The sequence below is a fragment of the Microcaecilia unicolor genome, chromosome 2, assembly GCF_901765095.1.
Source record: "Microcaecilia unicolor chromosome 2, aMicUni1.1, whole genome shotgun sequence".
NCBI lineage: Eukaryota > Metazoa > Chordata > Amphibia > Gymnophiona > Siphonopidae > Microcaecilia > Microcaecilia unicolor.
The window spans coordinates 535,247,086-535,271,290 of record NC_044032.1 but is presented as its reverse complement, the minus strand read 5'-3'; the positions used below and the strand labels follow the sequence as shown (position 1 = coordinate 535,271,290).

General features: G+C 45.3%; 1 protein-coding gene across 8 annotated transcripts in view; it reads right to left on the bottom strand.

Moving 5' to 3' along the window:
• Window positions 1-24,205, bottom strand: part of LOC115461463 — a 162,720-nt gene that overhangs the window by 43,315 nt on the left and 95,200 nt on the right. For 3 of the 8 annotated variants that reach the window (XM_030191276.1, XM_030191283.1, XM_030191275.1), the window contains exon 2: window positions 18,205-18,318. The exons of 2 other annotated variants lie outside the window; for them this stretch is intronic. The gene's annotated coding sequence lies outside the window, so the exon portion shown is untranslated. Of the gene's footprint in view, window positions 1-14,229; window positions 14,321-18,204; window positions 18,319-24,205 lie in introns of all 8 variants that reach the window. 3 more of the 8 variants (XM_030191282.1, XM_030191281.1, XM_030191278.1) reach the window with 2 other exon arrangements.

The following is a 24,205-nucleotide window of genomic DNA, read 5'->3' as shown; positions in this document are numbered from 1 at the left end:
CTAACACATGGACATCCTCGACCCATAATGGAAAAAAAAGGGCGTCCCTGACGAGCACTTGGACAACTTTACCTGGTCCTGTTGTTCTTACGACCAAGGCACAAAAAGGTGCCCGAAATGACCACCGGAGAGAATCGGGGATGACCTCCCCTTACTCCCCCAGTGGTCACTAACCCCCTCTCACCCTCAAAAAAAAAATCTTTAAAAGTATTTTGTGCCAGCCTCAAATGTCATACTCAGGTCCATGACAGCAGTATGCAGGTCCCTGGAGCAGTTTTAGTGGGTGCAGTGCACTTCAGGCAGGCGGACCCAGGCCCACCCCCCCCCCTCACCTGTTACACTTATGGTGGTAAATGTGAGCCCTCCAAAACCCACCACAAACCCACTGTACCCACATCTAGGTCCCCCTTCACACGTAAGGGCTATGGTAGTGGTGTACACTTGTGGGTAGTGGGTTTTGGGGGGGGGGGGGTTGGGGGGGCTCAGCACACAAGGTAAAGGAGCTATGTACCTGGGAGCAACTTCTGAAGTCCACTGCAGTGCCCCCTAGGGTGCCCGGTTGGTGTCCTGGCATGTCAGAGGGACCAGTGCACTATGAATGCTGGCTCCTCCCATGACGAAAGGGCTTGCATTTGGTTGTTTCTGAGATGGTGTCCTTGGTTTCCATTATCGCCAAAAATCAGAAATGACTAAGTCTAGGGATGACCATTTCTAAGGACGACCTAAATGTCAAGATTTGGACATCCATCTTGTTTTGATAATACAGGTTTCCCCGCCTCTCCATCGGGACGTTTTGCGAGGACGTCCTCAGCAAAACTTGGGCGTCCCTTTCGATTATGCCTCTCTTAGTTGGAGTTAGGAAAAGTCCCGATCCCACAAATGAATGGTTTGATTCAAGAAATATGGAATGTGGAAGCTAAAGTGGATAAGACTGCTTTAGACTCAATTAGCCCCAAGAGTGCAGAAAGTTGAAAAAGATATTGATCGCTACACATTACTAACTGTATCTGATATCCTGCAATGACAATGTTAACAAATCTATGTAAGCCACATTGAGCCTGCAAATAGGTGGGGGAATGTGGGATACAAATGCAATAAATAAATAAATAAATAAAAATTTGGTGCAAGCCACTTTGATAAAGGATAGTGCGAATTTGAGAATTAAATTAGAACTTCTGGAGAACAAGATTTTGAACTTTGCAAATTGCCTAATATTGCACTACATGAAATGTTCAAAAGATAGGCAATGGAAGTTCTGGAAAGTAATTTCATTTTTTATGTGTGTCCACTACGCACGATGGAAGATTTCTGCTAAGCGGGTAGTAATAAGCAGTGTACGCACACTGACAATTACCGCTCGGTTTAACGCACGAGACCCTTACCGCTAAGTCAATGGATGGCGGTAAGGTAGGCCCAAAATGGGCACACGCCAATTTTTATTTTGCCGCTTGTCCATTTTTGGCCCAAAAACCCCAAAAAGGCCTTTTTTGCAGGTGCGCTGAAAAATGGACCTGCGCGCGTCCAATTGTTATGATTCCTGCGATGCTGCGGTAGTGAGCTCTTGTGCCTAGACTGAGCACGGTGGACTGGAGAGGAACACCATACTCGGTCAGGCAGCCAGACAACCCCTAGCTTCACCTGGGAAGCGACCACCATTTCCCGGGAATTGTCACGCTTCTAGCGGTACTTCTAGGTTTAGTGAGCCCTTGGGCCACTGCCGAGGAGCGGCAGCGGAAGGAGAATCACCCGAACACAGGACAGGCAGAACAGACCCCCCCGGCACTCCGGGTCGGAACTCTTTGGCAAAGGCTGCCGCCGAGGCAGCGCAGGCAGGCACCAACTGGACCGGAAATAGCCCAAACTTCACCTGCACTTAACCACCGTTCCTCTGGGGTTGAGCCCCAGAGTGCGGGCGGTCGGCAGGACTTACCGGGCAGAGCAGGAAAGCAGAACTGCAGGGACCAGCAGGATAAAGGCTCCAGGAACCCAGCTGGAGCAGGGCAGGCCGCCGGTAGCAGAGCAAGCCAGGAGACAAGCCGGGTCTGGGCAGGCAGCAGTCAGAAGAGTAGATCAGAAGACAAGCCGGGTCTGGGCAGGCAGCAGTCAGTAGAAAAGTCAGCAAACAAGCAGGGTCAAAACCTAAAACAGGAAAAACTCAGCAGCACTGCAAAGGACTTCCACCAAAGGAAACTCCTCTGAGGACCTCTGTTGCAAGGCAACTAGGAACCTTTCCAGGTGGTTAATAAAGGCAAGGTAGTTCACCAGGTACGGACACTTTTTAGTTTCAAAAAACTCCCAAAACACTCTGGAGGGCTGGAAGATCCGGACCGGACCAGCATATCTTCTGGAACATGGGAAACGGTAAACCATCAATTCGCAGCATTCCCCGGGTCTAACTCCCGGGGCCCGAGGTGACTGCCAGCCCGGAACCTGGACACAACCGTGACAGGAATTGAGCTCCTAGGTGCAGGTGGCCACCAGGACTTCTGGATACGAGTGGGGTTGCACAGCCGCCAGCCGTGAATGGTCGGGTCCGGTCCAAAAGTCAGGGTAGACAGCAAAGTAGACAGCAGAATGTACGATCACAAGCACCAAACCTCTAAACGATAGAAGCTGAAGCAAAGTATGAAGGAGACTGTGGATCTTCAATAGTCCCCTCATCGGCAGTAACTCCAGTCACCTGGAGAGAATGACCCTGGGTTGGTTGGCTGCTGGAGAGGGGTGGAGCAGCAGCGACAGACGGCCAATCCCGCACAACCGGGTGAGGCGAAAGATCCGCACCGGAAGTCCCACCTCTCGGACGCTGACAGTCCACGTGGCTGGCCTCCAGGGCCGAACCAAAATGGCCGGCCACGCCAGCGAAGCGAGCCTGACTGATGCCGATAGCCACCTGACCGGTCACCCCAGCCGCTTCGGTATGACTGGCCATCGAGACTGGACCGAACAAGACCGACGCCGCCATATGCACGGTCGGCCACCGCTACTAAGAAAGCGCTCAGATACGAACCAGCCGTGCGGGCCACACTACAGGTGATGAACGTAACACCAATACACATGTTTACACCAGCGTGGGCAATTTTTCAGCGCACCTTAGTAAAAGGACCCCTTAGCATTGATTTTAGCATGCACTAACCATTAGCACTAGTCCGTGCTAACGCCTAACAAATGTTAAAAACAGCTTTAAGGGGCCCTATTACTAAGCTGTGCTAAAAAGTGCTAGCGCAGGGCTTTCCTGTACGCTGAAGCCAGTTTTAATGCAGATGAGGTTGGTTAATATTCCTTCACAATGCTCTGATGGCAGCACAATGCAAATGTTGATCTATAACGCTGAAAACATATCGCCAGTTCAGGGGCAGTATAGAGCAGGGGCGCAGCTAGGTGGGGCCACAGGGGCATGGGCCCCCGCAGATTTAGCCCTGGCCTCTTGCTTTCAACCCCGCCGACCCTCCCCCGCCACATTTGACCTCCCTCTCCCGCCGCCGCTGTCAGGTACTTTTGATGGCGGGTGTCCCCAACCTCCACCAGTCGAAGTCCCCTTCAGCGCCGGTCTCCGAGACCGGCGCGTTGCTGATCTGGATTCTGTTTCTGTGAGTCCTGACGATTTCGGGAATAACATGTATAGAATGTTTGTACATTTGGGAAGCTTGTCAGGTGCCCTTGACCTGGATTGGCCGCTGTCGGGGACAGGATGCTGGGCTCGATGGGCCTTTGGTCTTTTTCCAGTATGGCATGTACTTATGTACTTAAGGGACTGGATTCTACATATGATACCTGGAAAATCTACATGGAAAACATTTCTGCCTAAGCGTATTCTATAAAATTTTCACGCGGTTTACAGAATACACTCACACCCATCTGCGTGACTATATTTAGTCATGAGGATTTATGCCAAGTAAAATCAGGTGTAATTACTAGCACCTAAGTTAGGTGCAGAGCAAGTATACTGTATAAACATGCATATAAATTGTGGGAATGCTTACAACCTTTCCAGTCCATACCCATGGTCACGCCCCCTTTTTGGCGTGCATTAGAATTTATGCACACCACGTTATAGAATGTGCTTAGCAAGTTCTGCGTGTAAGTTCTAATTAATGTTGATTAGTGCTGAGAATTGCTCATTACCATCCAATTAACAGTGTAGATTGGTTATGCGCTTTGTTATGGAATTCGCTTAGATTTCTGTGCGGAAATATAGGCGCAATATGTGCAATTAAAGAATATCATAATACCTCTGTATCACTCCATGGTGAAACTGCATACTGAGTACTATATGCAATTTTGGACACATCATCTCAAAAAAGATATAGTGAAACTGGAAAAGGTACAGAGAACGGCAGACCAAAATGATTAAGGGGATGGAAGATCTGTCATATGAAGACATGCTAAGGAGATTAGGGCTCTTCAGTTTGAAAAAGAGACGACTGAGGCAGATACAATAAAGGTCTATAAAATCCTAAACGGAGTGGAAAAAAGTATAGAGACTAAGGGACACTCCATGAACTTACATAATGTCATCCGGTTTAGGATGGGCTGGAGAGAGCTTTGACGGAAACTCCAGTAATTTGGAACTTGAGGAAAGTGCCAGGCAGACTTTTATGGTCTTTATCCCGCAAATGTCAAGATGGATTTCATAGGCAGGAGTGGGCTTTGCCGGCAACTCCAGTAGTTGGAACATACAGACAGAGTTAGGCAGACTTCTATGATCTTTGTCCCAGAAACACCAAATAAAGGCCATGATCAAGTATATAATATCATGTACACTGATTTAAATCTTGAATTGATAATGAATGTGACTATTGGGCAGACTGGATAGACCATTCAGGTCTTTATCTGCCATCACTTACTATGTTACATTTAAAAACAAATAGGAGAAAATATTTTTTTCACTTAGCGTATAGTTAAGCTGTGGAACTCTTTGCTGGATCAAGTGGTAAAAGCAGTCAATGTAGCTGAATTTACAAAAAAAGGTACAAATTCCTGGAGGGAACTGATTATGGTAAACATGGGGAAAGCCACTGCTTATCCTTGGTCTTAAGTAGCATGGGGCGACTTCCCTATGAGGAAAGGCTGAAATGGCTTGGGCTCTTTAGCTTGGAGAAAAGATGGCTGAGGGGAAATATGATAGAGGTATATAAAATACTGAGTGGAGTGGAATGGGTAGACGTGAATCGCTTGTTTACTCTTTCCAAAAATTCTAGGACTAGTTAGGGGGCACACAATGAAGCTACAAAGTAGTAAATTTAATGGAGAAAATATTTCTTCACTCAACATGTAATTAAACTCTGGAATTCGTCGCCAGAGAATGTGGTAAAAGCAGTTAGCTTAGTGGTGTTTAAAAAAACATTTGGCCAGCTTCCATTATTAAAATGGACTTGGGAAAATCCACTACTTATTTCTGAGATAAGCAGCATAAAATGTACTGTTTTGGATCTTGCCAGGTACTTGTGACCTGGATTGGCCACTGTTGGAAACAGGATACTGGGTTTGATGGACCTTCGGTCTGTCCCAGTATGACAACACTTACGTACACTTTTTGAGACTATGCCAAGTACTAGTAATCTGGACTGGCTGCTGTTGGAAACATGACACTGGGTTAGATGGACCCTTGATCTAGCCTAATAGGGCAACTCTTTTGTCATTATATTTACCTAACGCTTTTTAGGAAACATGTCCAATGTGAAATAACTGTATTAGTGTGCACTGATATAGTAACACACTTTAGGAAACCTATCCTTAACTTAATATAAGCAATACAATCATGCTAGGAAAGAAACTGAGGATTTTTTGTTTCCTTTTGGTACTGAATAAACTAAGAATATATTCACAATGTACATATGATTCACAATGTGTTTTTCTTTGGTAATTGGTATTATTACTTCATTTATGTATTTTATATAAGAGTATGTTCACAATATACTATTCATTGGTACCTGATAGAGCTGTTTAACTGGAGACTGATTCAGGATGTACAATCATAATGGTTCATTCATACTTGCATTGTGCTAAGAAGGCAGACAGTCGAGCACCATTAGTATATGTGAGGTATGGTACATTATGGTACGTTTTATGAAGAGAAGCAGATGGGAAACCTTTGTAAAAATCATTAGTGAGAACTTCTCTCAATCTGAAGTGTAGGTCCCATCTTTACAGGGACATAGGTGAGAGTAGAGGCATTACAGAAAAAAAGCAATTGAAGTGGTTGAAAATCAATATCATAAGCCCTAGGAGGTGTAAGGGCACAAATGTGTATGATCTGGAGGGGAAGTATAAACACTTTCTCCTCTTTTATGGTTACCTCTTTAAGGTGTCCTTTTACTAAGGTGTGCTGAAAATGGCATGCAGTAGTGTAGGCGTGGATTTTGGGCGTGTGCCAATCCATTTTTCAGCACGCCTGTAAAAAAAGGACTTTTAAAACATTTTTGCCAAAAATGGACAAGTGGCAAAATGAAAATTACCGCGCATCCATTTTGGGTCTGAGACCCTACTGCCAGACACTGACCTAGTGGTAAAGTCTCACGCGGTAACTGGGCAGTAATAATCTATGCGTCACTTGTCGTGCGTCTGATACACACAGCCGAAAATAAAAATTATTTTTCGGCCGCGTGTATCAGACGCGCAGCAAAAATGAAATTACCACAAGAGACACAGGGTAGCCGTGCGGTAAACGTCATTTTGGTGCATGTTGGGTGTGCGTAAACACTTATGCGGCTTAGTAACAGGGCCCCTAAGCCTTACTTCATGATTTTAGACATTTACATACACCAGGCATATAATTAATACTGAACATAATATTTCAGTGCCTAAAAGGGGGTAGACAAAAGAAACATATATGTCCAATACTGGATCAGAATGATCTACAGCCTTATTTTCGAAAGTGTTGGGCACCCATATTTCGACCCAAATCGGGAGATGGGCGCCCATCTCGCAAAGACGCCCAAATCGGTATAATTGAAAGCCGATTTTGGGCGTCTTCAACTGCAATATGTCGCGGAAACGGCCAAAGTTGACGGGCACGTGTCAGAGGCGTGGTGAAGGCGGAACTGGGGCGTGTTTATTGGCTGAGAGATGGGCGCCTTCGGCCGATAATCGAAAAAAGAAAGGCGTTTTTAACGCGAATTTAGGTCATTTTTTGGGACCTTTTTTTTCACGAACAAGTCCCAAAAAGTGCCCTAAACGACCAGATGACCACCGGAGGGAATCGGGGATGACCACCCCTGACTCCTCCAGTGGTCACTAACCCCCTTCCCACCAAAAAAAAAAAAAACAAAAAAAAACTTTAAAAACGTTTTTTGCCAGTCTGTATGCCAGCCTCAAATGTCATACCCAGCTCCATCACAGCAGTATGCAGGTCCCTGGAGCAGTTGTTAGTGGGTGCAGTGGACTTCAGGCAGGTGGACCCAGGCCCATCCCTCCCTACCTGTTACACTTGTGCTGGTAAATGGGAGCCCTCCAACCCGCCCCCAAAACCCACTGTACCCACATTTAGGTGCCCCCCTTCAGCCATAAGGGCTATGGTAATGGTGTAGAGTTGTGGGCAGTGGGTTTTGGGGGGGATTTGAGGGGCTCAGCACCCAAGGGATGGGAGCTATGGACTTGGGAGGTATTTAACTTTTTTTTTTAAATTGTTACAAGTGCCCCCTAGGGTGCCCGGTTGGTGTCCTGGCATGTGAGGGGACCAGTGCACTACGAATCCGGGCCCCTCCCATGACCCAATGCCTTGGATTTGTTCGTTTTTGAGCTGGCCGCCTTCGGTTTCCATTATCGCTGAAAAACTAAACCGCCCAGCTAAATCTGCACAAATCCGATGCATTTGCCGAGCAGAAACCGTATTATCAAAAAAAAAAAAAAGATAGGCGCCCATTTGTTTCGAAATTACGGTTTTCTCGAACATAGACGCCCATGGAGATGGGCATTCGTGTTCGATTATGCCCCTCCTAGCCACTTTATTTACGTATTTATTGGGATTTGCAAAAGGAGTCCTAAGCTAGGTACAAGTAGTGGCCTTAGGGCAATGGTTTCCAAAGCAGGTCCTCTGGAGGCACCCCAGCCAGTCAGGTTTTCAGGATTTCCACAATGAATATTCTTGAGAGAGATCTGCATGCAGTGGAAGTAGTGCATGCAAATCTCTCTCATGAATATTCATTGTGGATATCCTGAAAACCTGACTGGCTGGGGTGCTTCCAGGACTAGGTTTGAGAACCACTGCCTTACAGGATGGCAAACCAGGCATTCTGGAGGAGCACAGTACGTATGATATCTAAATCTGAATTAAAATCTGCTGAAAAAACCAAAAACAACCTACAGGCCATTCTTCGGACATGGAAACCTTTGGATACATTTTTAAAACAAGATGTGTCATCACATTGACGTTCGATGTATGGATACATAAAGGCTCAAGACAACCTGTGTCTTATCTACTCATACCCTTTGATATTCACAGAAAACTGCCAGTTTACTATATCTGTATTTTTTTGTTGTTTTTTTCCCATAGTTATTTTACAGTTCTATTCATTTGAGCATGTAACGTATTTCTCTGATGAAACATAATTTTGCATACATGTTTTGTTACTTTAAAAAAATTAATAAAAAAAATTTGAATTTTGAAAGCCTCACACCTTGGGGAAATACCAAAATTTTGCAACAGAATGAGAAATTTGTAAAGATGCACCCTAAGTCATGCCATATTTGCAATTTTAACACTCGACTAGTTAGCTAATTCTCCCAAAGAATATTAATGCATGATACAACTCACAGTGCATATAGGGCAAAGTGAAATTGGGAAATAAACATGCCCGACTTGCTCAAAGGTCACCAAATTAAAGTTTCTAAGAGGCACCAAGGGCCTGAACAACAGGACCTGAACAACCTTAAGGCCACCAGGTCACCCAATTTATCCTGTATATATTTCAAAAAACCATTTTCAAACCTTCTTTTATTTTCCTTGTCTTCATTCTTGTTTCTTTAATATATTTTCTTTATTTATACTTTTTTGTTATATATTTATTTTCTGTTGTGCTACATTTCCTTTCCGCTCCGATCCTTGTTTTCTTCTTCTCGTTGCCTTTCTTAGATATTTATTTCCTGCTCCCAGTCCCAGGTCCCACTTCTTTTCTGTCACAATACAGTTCTGTTTAATTTTTCACTTTGTTCTGTTCATCTTTTTGCACTAATCTTTCCTCCCCCCGTCCCTCCTCCTCTTTTAGCTTTTTCCTCTCACATTTACACTTCGATTCTGCCTGAGCTTTCAGACATATATAGTTTGCTCCCATCCACTCTCACACGCTGCTCACCGGATCGCTCCTTACTTACAGCCCAATGATCAGAGGTAAATACGGGCGCTAGAGGCCACTAGAGATGGACTAGCACCCACATTTACCTTCACACCCATGATCAGTGGGCAAACGGTGCCCACGTCCCTCAATACTCCGTATTCTGCCACTATGATCAGAGAACAGAGCTCTGATCGTATGAGTGGAATAGCACCTTAACCTTATGCCAACTCAGAGCTGGCGTTAGGGTTAAGGCTCTGTTCCCGCCCCCACCCCGACAAGAGTCAGGCAGCCCAGGCTGTCACTGTCAGCCTGGGCACCCACCGTGTCCCAAAGATAAGAAGCCCCGCACTGTTCCAAACTGTCTGGAACAGCGCGGGGCTTGTTATCTTTGGGGCATTAGATCTCTCTTCCTCCCTCATCACTATTTTCTACCCCGCCTCTTAATCTTTCCCCTCTGCCTAACAGGTGATGCACTGCCAGTGGCGTACCAAGAGCGGGGCGTGCAGTCGGCCCTGGGTGTACGCTGCAAGGGGATGCAGGGAGCAGCCACATGGCTATCAGCTCCACTGGTACCCTACTCCCTCTGACATTACTTCTTGTTCTGAGGCAGGGAACTGGAGGAGCCAACAGCCGCGTGCGTGCTCCCTGCACCCCCAGGAGGTAAGAGAGATACGCTTGGGGGGTTGGAGGTGATGCACTGGAGGGGTGTTGTGATTCACAGTGTGGGTGGGGGGGGATTCACTGAGGGGTGATGTGCCGGGGGGGGGGGGGGGGGTGCAGCAGTGACCCCCCTCCCCCCCAGATGGCAGTCGACAAACTGGGTCAAAATCTCTTCATCGGCATAAAAAACCCTTTCGTACTAGATTGTGAAGATTCAAATGTGCATGTAAAGTCAATCTTCAACTGAATCAAAAACTAAGTGTTTTTTTTTTCTTTTGCCACGATTTTGGGTGGATCTATTAAAATGTAACTTTCTGTGGAGTTTTAGCAGAATCTAGTACGAAAGGGTTTTTTTATGCCGATGAAGAGATTTTGACCCAGTTTAAGTCCCCTTTACCCTGTAAATGTCTATTGGGTGGAGGTGTGGGTGCAGAGGCTTTTTTCCCCATTCTTACATTCTTGCACTCCACAGAAATATAGTGTTGCAATAGTACCTTGCAGATTATAAGAGAGAGGTTCTTATTTTTATGGAAATCTTGACATTTCCTATCTCATTTCAAATGAATGCAGAAACCTATCTTGTAACTTATTCCATAGTAGTTTTACTAAAGCATCTTAATAGCTAAATCATGTTGACAGATGAAGAATCCAGTTCTCCATTTTTTTTTAAATTTTGCCCTGATGATTCTTTGTTCTCTTCTCCCTTTTCTAATAAAAATCAAAACTGCTTCTGTATCAATTTTTAAAGAAACCCTTCACGATTAAGCTAGCAGCAGTCAGCATTGTTTTTTATGTGTTGACCATCCCTGAATTAGACTTGAATATTCAATGCAAGGCCATGTCCAGGCACCAACACTGAAAATCGGGGTATTACCAGCCACGAGTTTGCCCCCTGAGCTTATGTGAGTCCCAGCCAATATTCAGCCAAGACCCGCATAAGGGGAGTCTTTGCTCCCCCTTCAACTGATTCTTATCCCCCTCATGACTCCTACATACCTGACATCCCCCCCCCCCCCCACAACTATGAGTGGACTCCTCTCCCTCACCCTGGAAAAGGCCCCCTGTACATCCCTCCAAATCCCAACAGGTCATCCCTGGCCTACCTTGCCAGGCCTAGTGGTCTAGCAGTCAACAAGGCAGGAGGAAACCCCACTCGCTTCTGCCTCTAGTGGCTGCAGATTAAAAATGGCCATCACAAATTCTAGTGCTACTGCTGATTTAGCAACTTGGATCATAATCTGATATGCCAAACAACTCAGTTCTAGGAGGAAAATTTTAGGTTAATCACAGGTTTTTTTGACAACCATGTCATGATTCATTTTGGTAGCTGCAATACAGATGTAGCTGCATGGTCTGCAAATGCCCAATACATTGGGATACAAGTTTAAAACCCAGGCGAGATAGTGGTTTGTGGCCAAAACTCTTACTTTGTCACTCGCCTGCGAAGGAAGAGACTACAAACAGAAAAAGAAATAACCTACATATTTCTGCAGTGTAATGTGAGCCATCAGTACTCGTGATAAGGCACCTGCTGTGAGTTATGCAGAAGTGTAAATTAAAGCTTTCAGGCTGGGATCTGCATAGTGTAGGAAATGCTAATTCCTTGTTTAATTCTTGACCTTTAATGTTAAATTAAAATCCAATATTTCTACACAGATAATAGTAATGCAACGCTAAGGTTGAGACAGAAAGCAAAATATATGTTGGGGCAAGTTAGACAAGGTATTCAGAATTGCATTCATTAGACAGGAAGAATCTGAGCCTGAATAATAAGTACCATATATTCTCATCTACAGTATAAAAGTCAGTCTCATATACAAGTTGACAGTTGATTTTGAGCCAAAAAAGCATAAACCTCATTGACCCGTGCATAAGTCAAGGTTAGAAAATGAAGATTCATCAGAAATATGTGCTAAAATTACGAGAAGTCAGAGAACATTATATACATTACAAAAAAAAAAAAAAAAGAATAATACCTGTACAATTTAAGCAATTTATTTGATCAAATTCATCAAAATCTGTCTCCTCAATGGCAGAATATCAAAACAGACGATCAAATTCTGCTTTGGTAATGCCATCAGCATAGACATCCTCAACATCACTATTTCCATCATTCAAGGCATCTGTAAATTAAGGATTCATCAGAAATACATGCTGAAATTATGAGAAGTCAGCAAATATTCCTACATTAAAAAGAAATTCTACATACACTGAAAACAACTATTGTAAAATTTAAGGGCTCTTTTAATAAAGCTTAGCATGCGCTAACGGACATTAGCATGTGCTAAGTGCACGTGGCTCACAGGTGTGAAAACAGGATGCCATAGCATTTAGTGCACGTTAATATCTGTTAGCACACAGCTAACTTTAGTAAAATGGTCCTTTATTTAGTCACGTTCATCATCATCAGAATGTCTAAATAGAAAGTGAAAGTTAACTTCTGTATTGCTGGGTGGCATAGACATCTTCAACATCGTTATTTTGGTCATCCAATTCGTCTGCAGAATCATCCTATATAATAAAAAGCACCTCCAACGTTCTGAAGCCGAGAAAGTGGAAGCCTTGAAACATTCGTGCGCTCTGTAAGGCTCCTCTCCTGAATTGACGTCACGTAGTTCCAGGTATGTCACCCGCAGCACTGACCAACCGCACGACAGCAGCACGAGGCCCCGCCCCAGCCACCGCTACCCTCAATGCCAAGGCCACGCCCCCCAGGTCGCCGCCACTGCTCACCCCTCCACCCCCCCGATGGTCGCCATGCCGCTCACCCCCTCCCAAACTTTCAAACACCACACACAAAACCCTCCCCCCTCCACTACAGTCCCGAGTCTGATCACCGCCGCTGCACCCCCCCCCTTGAGGTCGCCGCTCACCATCCACCGTGCCTCCCACCCAGAATTTAAAAACCATCCCTCCGAGTTCAAGACCCCCTCCGACTCAGTTCCAGCCACCCCCTCCCTCCCTCCCGACTCAGTTCCAGCCAGACCCTCCCTCCGACTCAGTTTCCAGTCAGACCTCTTCTGCCACAACAGTCCTTTGTCGTGCCCCTTGGAAACGAACAGCTGTTGCTTGCTATAGGCCTTTCCACATCTCTCTCTATAAGAACCCAGTAACAATTACCACATTCAATGCCCCTCGCTACCCCATCCCATTTCGCAAGCCCGGAAACCCACCAAACACCCCCCCCCCCCCATTTACAAAAAAAAAAAAAAATAACAGCTGTTACAGATGAAGAGGGAGGAGGGGGTACCCTGGAAAGGGGGGGGGGGATGACCCTGGAGCTTCAAGGGAGGGAGAGGTACCCTCGAACTGAGAGGGGAACCCTGGAACTGGGAGGGAGAGAGGGGACGAACTTGGAACTCGCAGGGAGGGAGGGAAGGGGGACCCTGGAGCTGGTAGGGCACTGGAACTGTGAGGGAGAGAGGGAAGGGGGCACCCTGGCACACACTCTCATTATCAAACACGCACTCTCTCTCTCACAGACACACATATTCACACTCTCTCTCTCTCACACACACACTCTCTCAAACATACACAATCCAAGGAAAAACCTTACTAGCGCCTGTTTCATTGGTTTCAGAAACGGGCCTGTCTCTCACACACTCTCTCTCTTTCTCACAGACACACTTGCACCCACACTCACTCACTCTCTGTCACACACACACACCCGCACATTCACTCTCTCTCACACAGTCACTCTCACACTCACTCTCTCAAACATACACACTCCGAGGAAAACCTTGCTTGCGCCCGTTTCATTTGTGTCAGAAACGGGCCTTTTATACTAGTCTTTTTATATTGTCCATATAGAGTTAATCATCATCCTTGGTGTTATCTTCTACCACAGTTCAGCAAAGACTTCCTATGCATTTCATAGGGAATGGCATTGTAAACTTCCTTTATCCACTTGGCAACCAAGTTAATATCTAGTTTCAGGAGATTGCTGCCCATAGTCAAGCATACTTGCCCTGAACACATCTATTTTTGCCATATTTTTTTTCAAATGATCTTTAAGGAGTTTATTGAGGAAAACAACTAACGGTTGCAATACTAAAGTTAGACCACTAAGCATGCCTGTTAAAGTAATTTACAACATTTTGCTGTCAGGGCTGGCTCAAGGTACCATGACACCCTAGGCCAGCTTTTGGTTTGGAGCCCTTCTATTGTTGTGCCCCCCATTAGCAACCCCCCCCCCCCCAGGTCATCATCCACCCCGGCCTACCTTTTAAGCCAATTTCCCTCTCCTGAATACCAACAGTGTTTCACTCAATACAACCCGTATCAGCCCGTGTCTTACCCTCTGCCGCTGATGCAGGTAGCGTTAGGTGAAATGATGTCTGGGTTCTGGAGGGAAAATCTGCCTTTAAAAGGTAGACAGGGAAGATGACCTGAGAAAGAAAGAGGAAAGGGTTTCAAGCTCTTCTTTTTTCCCTACACACGCAACACCATCAGGTAAGCTCTGGGCCAGCTCAACCTATAGGGCCAGAGACATCACAGGCTCAGCTGTTTGGGACCCTTATCTCCGGTGTCCTGGGCCAGAGCCTCACCTGGTCCATAGGTTAAGCCGGCCCTGCTTGCTGTGTCCTTTATATTGTTAGTACTGTGACTTTGGAACATCCTATTCCACATCTGGTTTGGTGTTCAACACATTACAGAACTACTTGTTGGTTCTTTCCTAGTTCATCTATCCTTTAAGATATGGCCAGAAAATTATCACTACAAGAAATTAAATATATTTGGTGATATCTTCCATTAAAAAATGATTATAGGCTGCAGTGAAATGTGTCTGTAATGTCCGCTCCATGTTATAACGGTCAAACATTAATGTAACTCTCAACTAAAATGTAAATTGTAAGTCACTTTGAAGCAAAACTTATTTTTGGATAATAGTGGGATACAAGAATGCATAAATAAATAAATAAAACCCTTTTTTCCTTGCCTGCAACTGTGCTGATTAATAATAAGTTATCTTTTCCTCCAGATCAGTTGGAACCTTTTGGGAAATCTCTATTCTCCAGTGCAGGCCTAGTTTATTTTGGTTCATAAAACGAGTACACCAAGCCACAGATGCCTTGAGTTAATACTTCTCCTTGTAACTTTTTTCTTTTGCCATCTGCAGTGCATGCAATCGACTAGCTGTACATGTGATGATGTAGTCATTCTGTCACCACTCTGTGACCCAAACGCTTAGATCAGGCTGTAGGTTTTGCAATAATGTAAATTTATATTGGCATCCTTTCCTTAGCTTTAGAAATGCTCTCCATTTTAGCCTTATTTGTTCTTCAGGTGTGAACTAAATTTTCATTCATTCTGTCAGCAGCAGAATTGTTAGTGACTTCAGCATGCTCTTATCACTTTTAAATTAAATGCGGTACTTTGGGGTCAACTCTACCACTGGGTGTCTCAATGCAGGTGCCCCGAGGATATGTAATGGAAACAGTGGCATAGCCAGGAATTTTTAACAGAGGGTGCATCTCTTGTACCCCCCACCGTCCAGTACCTTAAAATCACCTCCACTTCAGTCTTCGCCCAGGCAGCAGCAGCAGCGGCGATGGCACTCAAAGGCTGCCTGTGGCCTGCACTGGGACTTTCTCTTTGAACTGTCCTGTCCTTCACAAACAGCAAGTTGGATCAGAAGGACAGAAAGTCCCGGTGCAGCCTATGAGTGCCACTGCTGCTGCCCAAGCAAAGACTGAAGCAGAGATGATTTTAAGGCATGAGGGGAGGGGGAGGGGCAGGTCTGACAGGGTGTGCATATGCAACACACGCACCTTGAATAAATATGCCACCGAGTGGGAGGCTAGCCTATAGTGGTGCCTGGATGCCCGTGTTCCATTATAGAATGCTAGTATAACACAGCATTGGCATGCCTAACATTAACGCATCCATAGTTACATCAGGTCTATGGCTGGTATAATTGCACGCACATCAATATGGCAGGGACATATGTTAACTTACAACATTCTACATTCTGTTAAGTTACATGCATAACTGGGAGCCCTCACCCATTATTTATTTATTCAGATTTCGCTCACACCTTTTTCTGTCAATCCCACCTCCTTTGATGCAATTTCCTGTGGACGCTGGCTGAGGGAACACCCAGGGGTTGGCTGAATGTTGCCTCTTCATGTTGCTGCTGCTGGCAAGTTTGCAGAACTGCTGGGGGGGGGGGGGGGAGGAAGAGGTTGTAGATGCTGAACCATTTGGGAGGAGAGGGACAGAAATGCTTAACAATTGTCTTAGGTGAGTCACTTGCAGTGACATCAGTGGCTGAAGATTTTGGTGCCCCTTTATGGCTGGCAGCCTGAGCCACTGCCTCACCTGGTCTAATGGTTAAGCCAGCCCTGATATCTGAACTGAAAACACAGAAGTGCTGTTTATAGTTTGGGCATAGTACTCTGTTTTTTTTAATAGGGCTTGAATGTTCCCCCAGCTGCTTAGTAAAGTGGGGTGGAGGAGTAGCCTAATGGTTAGAGCACTGGGCTGAATCAGGGGCGTAGCCAGACCTTGACGGGGGGGGGGGGGGGGCAGAGCCCAAGGTGGGGGGCACATTTTAGCCCCCCTCTCCCGATGCTGTTTCCGACCCTCCCCACCACTTCTGACCCCCGCCACCGCAAAAATACCTTGGCTGGGGGGGGAGGTCCACAACTAACACTTCAGCTGGCGGGGGTTGGGGACTCCCGCCAGCCAAACCAGGGGCCCTAGAGCTAATTTAGTGGGGCCTAGACCCCTGTGGCTACGCCTCTGGGCTGAATACCAGGGGAACCCAGTCCAAATCCCACTACAGCTCCTTGTGATCTTGGGCAAGTCACTTAAAACTTCCATTACATCAGGTACAAACGTAGGGGCCCGTTTACAAAGCAGCGCTAAAAAGAGGCCAGCCTTATCCGTAGTCCTGGTCTTTCCCAGTGCTATGGTCACTTTTAGTAAATGGCCGATTTTGCTATTTCTACAATAATGGCCACGCACTAATTTTCCCATTAGCACGTGGCCATTACCGTGTCAGCACTTACTGGCCCCTATTTTGTAGGCAGTAAGGGCTCATATGCTAATCCTGTGCTAATCAGAGCGCGGCAATGCCCACGAGGTAACCGATTAGCATAGCCACACCCACTCGCTGCCCCCAAACATGCCCCCAGTGCTAAAAATACATTTTATTTTTTAGCATGTGGGTAGCTGACCACCGCTGTCCTGTATACTATTATCTATTTTCTCCAGTCCTTTCTCCCCTCCCCCTCAGGCTTTGTACTACTTCCCTTTTTCTACTCTAGCTTATCTTTACTCTTTAGCATAATGTATGTGTGAGAATTTCTTTCCTGTCAATATATTGTCGTTCTTTTCCTTTTCTGTGCTTTTTGATTCTGTACACTGCACTGAGAATACTCTGGGGTACCCCGCATCATGTTGCCCCCCCTGCCCGCCATGCTGCTGCCACTGCCACGAGTGCCCCAACCCCCGCCATGCTGCCTCCCTCCCACCGTTTTGCCGCTATCCTCCCCCCACCTTGAAGGGCCCTGGTGGTCTAGTGGTGGTCAGGTGGTCTAGTGGCTGTGGCTTCTTCGGGGGCAGGAAATAAATCCCCTCTTTCCTGCCCATCCACTACTTCTACTCTAAACAGTGCCATGTTTACAAAATGGCTGCTGAGACTTCCCACGGTAGTCTCACCTCTCGCGAGACTACCGTGGGAGTCTCAGCAACCATTTTGTAAACACAGCAGTGCAACCAGGGAGAATAGCAGCAGCGGCCACTAGACCACCAGGGCCCTGTGGGGGCTGTAGTGTTCGGCGGTGGGCAACTGGGCAGAGCCTCTGGGCTCCCTAGAGCAACTGGGCCCTCGGGCACTGCCCGGCAGCCCGAATGGTCAGTCCGCTCATGTGATCTGCAAGTTAGTCTTAAGCGGTATAAGAAATCCCAATAAACTATAGCTTGTGCACATGCAAAAACTACCATGGGACGTCTGAGCGCACCCCAGGCATTTTAACCTGCAGTAAGCAAGCATTAGTACTTATGCAGCTTGGTAAAAGGGGCCCCTTACATTGTGAGCCCTCCAGGGACAGAAAAATACCTACTGTACCTGAATGTACACTACTTCAGTAGCCTTTGGGCTTGCAGGCATTTGGATTAAATAATAAATTAATAGAAGCTATAAGAGGAGGATTTTTCCTCATAATTAAGGCTACATGCTTTTGAAATCAAATAAGTAGATCAAAGTTATGTCACAAACAGTAAATAAGATTACTATGGATAAAATGATGGTTAATCATAAGAATACCTCTGCTCCTTGATATTCAGGAGAATTATAAATTCCGAAATGCCACGCTTATAAACTGGAATGAATATGGTGTAAATCTGGAAAACGTCAACAAAAGAGAACTGTAGCAGGCAACTAAAAAAAAAGATTACAATGATAAGACCAGGGAACCAAATTAAAATTACTTTTCTTTTTAGCTCATCCATCATGAAACAAACCTTGATCTCTTTCAGACTGTACATGGCCTTCAAAACCATGCTGAATGATTGCAAAGTTCTGCTAGCAACTCTGTTAAGAATGCCTTTTCAGTAACTGAATTTATAGACCTCTCTGAACAAAAGATTAATCATATTTGTGAGGCTTTGGGCACTGCAGTCCTAGATTTTAGAAGACATTAGGAAAGGAGCCAATATTTAAAATGATTTAAATGGCCAAAAGAGGCGCCTGGTTAGTGAACAAAAAAGTGAGATGGAATCAAAGAGGCAGTAAGGGCTCCTGTGGTAACCGGGCAGCATGCGGTGATGTCTGATTACCGCCATGCTAGAAAAACCTTTTTTTGCCGTGTCGTTAATGGCACACACTCGAGTCGGAACTACCGCCGGTGGCACCACTGGGCCAGCAGTAGTTCCGATTAGCGTGCAGTAAGCCCACTTTGCAAAAGGGTCCCTAAGTGTTGAATATCGCTATGTTTTCACTGCTCCTATTTATCTGGAAATTCAATACCAGGGTCCAGATGGCATGGCACCGAGTTTCTGGGGATATTGCTGGCAGCAGTCAGGAAAATGCCAATCGCGGCCAGTTGAATAGCAGGCCCAATTAGTACAACATAGAGAATGACATGGGGACGGGGACCCGCATTAACCGCAGGGATGTGGACAGGGACAGAGCCCATGGGGACGGGATGGGGACCGATCCCACGGGGACGGGGCAGGGACAAACTTTGTATCTGTGTTATTTTCTACTTTGAAGCCTGTCAAACATGCCTGGTTTTTATATTTCAGTGATGCAGACGATGATATTTTGATTTTTTGGAAAAACAAGCAAACATGTTGGCCACAACTAGCAATTGACTCTCTGGTCCTCTCCACCCTGTTGCCACCCAATCTCACTCTCTCTGCCTCACTCTCTTGTCACCTAGTCTCCCTCCTCCTTTAATATCAGAGAAGAGCCTCTATTCCAGCTAGTCCTCACCACCCAGCAAGCCAGTTAGCTGCCCCCCCACAGCTATCCCTCATTTGAGAAACGAGTCAGCCACCTCCAGCTATCCCTGATCACCCCGAAAGCCAGTCAGCCCCTCAGCATCTCCTCTAACCCTGCAAACCATTCAGCCACCCCCAGCTAGCCAGTCAGCCCCCTTGTTCTGGGAAATTTAGCCAAAAAAAGAGTCCATGATAGAAAAAGAAGTTTGGGAACCACAGGCCCATGAAATGGCCTTTTGCTCAGAACAAGCTAGTTTGTTTAACAAACAAAACCTATGACTAAATGCAGTGCACCCAATATTCAGACCATGGGAGTTAGCCCAGCTAACTTCTACAGTCAGCGCTGAGCCCGGATATTCCGGTGACTGGCATTGAATACCAAGTTTATTTTTGGCTGGCTCCAACTTAACTGGCCAAACCAATATTCAGAGCTGGCCGGTTAAGTTTAAACCGGCCAAAGATAGGCCTGGTATTAATGCAGCCAAATATGGCCACCAAACTTAGCCAGTGATGCGCTGAAAATCAGTGGATAGCCAGTTATATTGCGCGATATAATCGGCTAGCCATTAGCCATGAATGTTTAGTGGGTCATGGCAACCATGTTCTGCTGAGAATTTGCTGATAGTGGTTCTGGAGTACTTAACCGGCCAGGTACTGATCCTGGCCAGTTAAATGCTTTTGAATTTCGGGGGGAGAGCCTCGAGTAGTACTTCCTTAGATGGAAACAGAGATAGCGGAAGAACAAATGGCTAGAAATGTAAGGAGGGATGACAACAATTTCTTCAGGTATATTAGTGAAAGGAGGAAGACTAAAAAGGGAATTGTGAGACTGAAAGATGCTGCGAAGCGCTATGTAGATAATGATGAAGAAAAAGCAAATTTGCTAAATAGATACTTTCTTTCTGTTTTCACACAAGAAAATTCTGGAGAAGGACCACGATTGACTGGCAAAAGTACATATGAGAATGGAGTGGATATAGCACCGTTCATGGAAGAGAGTGTGTATGAACAACTTGAAAATCTACAGGTGGACAAAGCCATGGAACCGGATGGGATCCACCACAGGATATTGAGGGAGCTCAGACAGGTTCTGGCGGGTCCTCTTAAAGATTTGTTTAATAAATCCTTGGAGACAGGAGAGGTTCTGTGGGATGGAGAACAGCGGATGCGGTCCCTTTTCACAAAAGTGGTGATAGGGAAGAAGCTGGAAACTACAGACCGGTAAGCCTCACTTCGGTTATTGGAAAAGTAATGGAAGCGATGCTGAAGGAAAGGATAGTGAATTTCCTGGAAGCCAATAAGCTGCAAGATCTGAGAAAACATGGTTTTATCAAAACAAAATCGTGCCAAACGAATCTCATTGAATTCTTTGACTGGGTGACTGGAGAACTGAATCATGGACGTGCTAAAGACATAATCTACTTAGATTTCAGCAAAGCTTTTGACACGGTTCCCCATAGGAGGCTCTTGAATTAACTTGACAGGCTGAAGATAGGACCCGACGTGGTGAACTGGATTAGGAACTGGTTGACGGATAGACGCCAGAGGGTGATGGTTAATGGAATTTGCTCGGATGAGGGAAAGGTGAGTAGTGGAGTGCCTCAGGGATCGGTGCTGGGGCCGATTCTGTTCAATATATTTGTGAGTGACATTGCCGAAGGGTTAGAAGGTAAAGTTTGCCTTTTTGCGGATGATACTAAGGTTTGTAACAGAGTGGACATCCAGGAGGGAGCGGAAAACATGAAAGGATCTGCAGAAGCTAGAAGAATGGACTAAGGTTTGGCAATTAAAATTCAATGCGAAGAAATGCAAAGTGATGCACATAGGGAGTAGAAATCCACGGAAGACGTATGTGTTAGGTGGCGAGAGTCTGATATGTACAGACAGGGGAGAGGGATCTTGGGGTGATAGTATCCGAGGATCTGAAGGCAACAAAACAGTGTGATAAGGCGGTGGCCGTAGCCAGAAGGTTGCTAGGCTGTATAGAGAGAGGTGTGACCAGCAGAAGAAAGGAGGTGTTGATGCCCCTGTGTAAGTCGTTGGTGAGGCCCCACTTGGAGTATTGTGTTCAGTTTTGGAGGCCGTATCTTGCTAAGGATGGAAAAAGAATTGAAGCGGTGCAAAGAAAAGCTACAAAAATGGTACGGGATTTGCGTTATAAGACGTAAGAGGAGAGACTTGATGATCTGAACATGTATATCCTGGAGGAAAGGGGAAACAGGGGTGATATGATATAGACGTTCAAATATTTGAAGGTATTAATCCGTAAACGAACCTTTTCCGTAGATGGGAAGGCGGTAGAACTAGAGGACATGAAATGAGATTGAAGGGGGGCAGACTCAAGAAAAATGTCAGGAAGTATTTTTTCATGGAGAGAGTAGTGGATACTTGGAATGCCCTCCCGCGGGAGGTGGTGGAGATGAAAACGGTAACAGAATTCAAAAATGCGTGGGCTGCAGAGCCAGTGGTGAGAGGCGGGGCTAGTGCTGGGCAGACTTCTACGGTCTGTGCCCTGAAAATGGCAGATACAAATCAAGGTCAGGTATACACGTAAAGTAGCACATATGAGTTTATCTTGTTGGGCAGACTGGATGGACCGTACAAGTCTTTTTCTGCTGTCATCTACTATGTTACTATTAGCCCTCTCTAGGCAGTTGCTTAGGGCAGTCGCTTCTGGGAAAGGCAAAGAGCAACTGCAAACCAAGCAAAAACAATAGGGTCTGATGGCCACACAAATTCAAAGAATCATCAGCATGAACTTTTACCCAGAGTTTTCAAATAGGGTAAAATGCCTTTAAGAAACTGGCTTATCTATCTATAAAGCAAAGTTTAATATTTAAAATATGATCTTCAATTATGTGTTTTTACAAGATTGTTCTGTAAAGAGTGCTGTTAATTGTCAAAAACTCATGGACCTGAAAGTGGATCCCTGGTGGTGGGAGGGGGCTGGAAGATTGAAGGTTTGCCTTGAGAGCTTAATACCCTGCATGAAAAAGCAGCAGAGTGCTTTACTGATTCATTAGGAAAGATGACTAGATTTCAGAGGAATGTCTTGTGTAATGCAGGGCTTCTTTGCGGTGTAAGGTTTCAGGAAGCCAAACAAAACTTTTCAGAAGATGATTATCTGTTCAGAGCACAGTAACTAATGGAACCACCAAACCATCAAAGAGAAATCCTGCTCTATCTACCTGTAAAACAATCTACTTTTAACTCTTTTTGCACCATTTTTGTAATTAACTAGAGGTTCTACAGGAAAGGAGACTTCTTCCTGGGTAGCATCTGTAATTTCAGAAAGCAAATATCAGTAGCTTTTAATGTTTAAATGCATTAGATATTTGGTAAATAAAACTTATATTTGCACAAAAAAGTTAATAACCTCTAAATCTGGAGAACTAATCTTCCATGACAATCAACATTACCCGGTGAGCAGTAGTTTGCATAAGCCACCACTTTGCAACCCCAATTGTCAACTGGTCAAACAAGTCAGGTTTTCTAAATTTGTGCAATGAATATACATGAAATCATAATTGGTCTGACTGGAGTTAAAGTACCAGATAGGCACAGAATCCACAACTGTGAGGATTAAAGGCAACAACTCTCAAAAGCAGGATAATCTACTGGTCCACTATTCCAAATACTGTTACATTTTTTAAACTGCAGGATTTCCTCCCTTCACAAACAGTACATTTTCAATTTATTGGATACTCCTATCCAAAATGCTACAAATCTGACTGAAGTGGTAAAAGCAGTTAGCTTAGTACGCTTTAACAAAGGTTTGGATAATTTCCTAAAAGAAAAGTCCATAAGCCATTATTAAGATGAACTTAATAATGAACTTGGGAAAATCCACTGCTTATTTCTAGGATAAGCAGCATTAAGTCTGTTTTACTGTTCTGGGATCTTGTCAGATACTTGTGACCTAGATTGTCACTGTTGGAAACATGATACTGGGCTTGATGGTCTGTCCCAGTATGGCAATGTTTATGTTCTTATAGATATGTGACCTAGATTGTCACTGTTGGAAACATGATACTGGGCTTGATGGTCTGTCCCAGTATGGCAATGTTTATGTTCTTATAGATACCATAGAAAAGGGTATAGCCAAGGGTAGGCCTGAGCTGGCCTGGGTCCATCCACGTTTGCCCCGGGTGCATGCAGCAGCAGCTGGTGGGGATCCTCAAGTCCCACCAGCTGAAGAAATCCAGAGCCTCCACACATCACCTAATGCAAAGGTCTTAAGTGGCTCAACATGCCACTGCTGATGCAGTCACTATGAGCATGCTAAGTTCTCACACATGCTCAGTTCATGCATGAGAACTGAGCATGCTCACTGTGCCAGCGTCAGTGGCGGCACTTTGAGCCCTTAAGAACTGTGCTTTAGGTGACTGTGGTCCTTCTGGATTTCTTGAGCTGGTGGAGCTTGGGATCCCTTCCAGCTAAGGTAATATTAATTTTAATTGGGGGGGGGGGGGCAGAGGGAGGAAAAAAGAAAGGGAAGGCAAAGGAGTGGGATGCCTAGTTCTCCCACCCATGCTCTCCTTAGGCCCCTTCCCCACTAAAATTTGGTTCTGGCTATGCTTCTTGATGTAAGGATTCTTTCAAGACCAGGATCCTCACAAGCCCATTATTTCTTAGTCACATACTCAGAGAACAATAGAGTCTTTAAACCCTTCTTAAACATATCAAGAGAAGATAAAAATCTAGTCTGATTTTCCAATGCCTCAACCTTAGTTCTTACAGAGTATCCACATCCTGTAAGGCTCTGACATTTTTTTATAATCATCCATATACTGCTTCAAAACATCTATCTTAGACTTAATTGC